The sequence below is a fragment of the Anomalospiza imberbis genome, chromosome 15 (genome assembly GCF_031753505.1).
Source record: "Anomalospiza imberbis isolate Cuckoo-Finch-1a 21T00152 chromosome 15, ASM3175350v1, whole genome shotgun sequence".
NCBI lineage: Eukaryota > Metazoa > Chordata > Aves > Passeriformes > Viduidae > Anomalospiza > Anomalospiza imberbis.
The window spans coordinates 12929608-12932075 of record NC_089695.1 but is presented as its reverse complement, the minus strand read 5'-3'; the positions used below and the strand labels follow the sequence as shown (position 1 = coordinate 12932075).

At 43.9% G+C, this 2468-nt stretch overlaps 1 long non-coding RNA gene across 1 annotated transcript; it reads right to left on the bottom strand.

Moving 5' to 3' along the window:
* Window positions 1-1456: 1456 nt before the first annotated feature.
* On the bottom strand, window positions 1457-1997 carry LOC137482824 (uncharacterized). Its single transcript, XR_011004234.1, has 2 exons — window positions 1819-1997; window positions 1457-1714 (listed from the first exon to the last, which is right to left on the bottom strand). It is a non-coding gene; the product is annotated as an uncharacterized lncRNA (long non-coding RNA).
* Window positions 1998-2468: the final 471 nt, after the last annotated feature.

Genomic DNA, 2468 nt, shown 5'->3' with positions numbered 1-2468 from the left:
AAAATTACTCACACAATTTAGAAGGCAAAAAGAGTGTTTATTCAAAAGCACTGCTCTCTTTTATAGAGAAAATCGTGAACATAAATTCCATTGGTCTTAAAGTAAAAACATTTCACCTGATTGGTACACTGGACTTAGGTCAGTGTGGTAGAACAGATCTATAAAGAATATGAACGGAAAGCAAAATAATAGATTGTTTACATTCCTCTCGGACTTTGTCCCAGGATTAGCCTGGCAGAAATCTTTCTCTTTTTCTCTCTGAACTGAGAATATCCACAGCATCTGGAGTCTGGGCCCCTCCTCCCTGTCCCAGCCATGGTAGCTCCCCTGGTAAATGGAGCACCTTGCAGGTGCTCCCCTTTGGGAGCAGGCGTTCAGCACCAGCCACGGCCACGAAAGATGCAGGATCCATCCTTATTCCTTGTCTAGGTGCTCTGGTCTGGGGTGTTTCACGCCACTGATGGCTCAGCTGCACAGACTCACTCATGGAAAAGCCTGTGGTGGTGATCCATGCCCGAGGGCAAAAGCCTGAAGGGACCATGTCCAGTTGTGGGTCAGGGACAACCAATTCCACGGCCATGGCCACCCCATGGCACCCCTGTGGATGAGCTGTGACAGAGTGGGCACAGTGAGGAGCACCAGAACAAACAACCTCAGCTCACCAGCCATTGCCTCACTGAAGGTTTGTGACAGACTGAGTGTGACCTGGAGTGAAAACACAAAAAAGCCGTGCTGGGAAGGTGGGAGGGCAGGCATTTGACTTAAATTGAGGCTGGAGGAGGAAGGGTGTTTATTAAGTGCTTTTTTAATCATTTGCACTTTGTTTTTTCTCAATAAACAAATCACTGATTAAATGTTTGTCTTGATTGGGTTGATAATTTAAGTAAAAAGTCCACAAATTCAGGCTCTTTCACCCATGACACCCTGGGAAAGGGAATGATCTGTTAAGTCTTCATCAGCTTCAAAGAACATGACTGGCAGGCTGGGACACACTCTTCAGCAAATTTAGGTGCCAGACTCTACCAATTCTGTTAATAGATTTTTTTACCCCTGAGGTTCACATTTCCTTATGTTTCTGTTTTGTCTTGTTGTTTGTTTGGGGTTTTTTTCAGAATAATGGCAAGGAGACAACTCCTCCACCTTATCTTCCCCTCGGTACCTGTCAAGTCCTTGCTTTTGAATTTGGAAGTAAATGAGGACTTTTTTAACAATGTACTTTTTCCTCCTGTCTCATTCTCAGACTGAGTTCTATACGAATTTAACAGATGCTTTTCTACAAACATCACATTAATTCAAAAGCCTGCAATTCAAATTCTCAAAACTTGTCCAAGTTGTAAACAACTTAAAACAGATCTCACAATAGCAGTTCTGAGCTGCTCTAAGCTGGGATGCTGGTTCCACATACAATTACTAAATTAAAATTCAGGTTCCTCTGTAAATATTAAAGCTTCCCTGAATCCTAAAGCTTAAATAGTTCCATTTTGGAGGTGTTTACAAATATTGAAAGTTTTCTGAAGCCTTTGGTTCTGGATGGCATTTTTCACTAGTAACAAAAATGAGACCAGTGTCTAAACTTTTTCAGACTTTGGTTGTCAATACCATGATTCAAAGTTAATTCATTTTCAAATGTAATTCAGAGGCCTTTTCACAGGCAGGACTAGACCAGCAGTTCGGTTCAGGGTACATGTACTTGAGATGTCTGGGGAAACAGCTGCTGAAAGAAGATATTTGCCATTAAACCTGGGGTTCAGCAGGAGTTATTCTGCAGCTAATAGAGAGCAGACCTCCAGTACTGCAGACTATATGCACTGCCATTACCTGCCTCTATTTATCATAGTTCCACAGGCTGAAAATCCCTGAATGTGCAGAGCTGCTACAGCCCTGGGGACAAATGGATTCAGATAGGCGTTGGGAGCTCCTCTGGCCATGGAAAACCAATAAGCAGTAGGGCTTTGCTGGAATTGTTCTCTGTGGTCAGCAGAAGACCTTTCCCACAATGAGCTTTGCAGTACACAGTTCCTTCAGGGAACAGTAGGAAGGAACTTTCTTCATCTGCCAGAAGGATCCTGCTTGCAGTGGGTTGGGGAAGCTTGCACTTAAAGCAGGTGGGCTAATTAGGAGTAATGAGATGTGTATGTGGCCCAAGGATGCAGTGCACCCTACAGAGATGTTCTGTTGTTATTCTTTGTTAAATCCTTCCAGGAACCTGGAGCTTTCTCTGGGCTGCAAGGCCCAGCTGCTGATCTTTGTACAAAGATCTGTTAAAGCATCAGAGCTGTTACTATTTCCCCACCTTTCCTGTGATGTAACCCTGGGCTGGCTGCTTCCTCCTGCTGTGTCCTTCACATCCCACTTCTGCCTTTTCTACCTGACCACTCAGAGCAATTTTGGTGTCCACATTATGGAAAATGGAGAACACCTGTCAAAAGGGAAAAGCTTGGTGCATTCACATCTCTGCTTATGCAGAG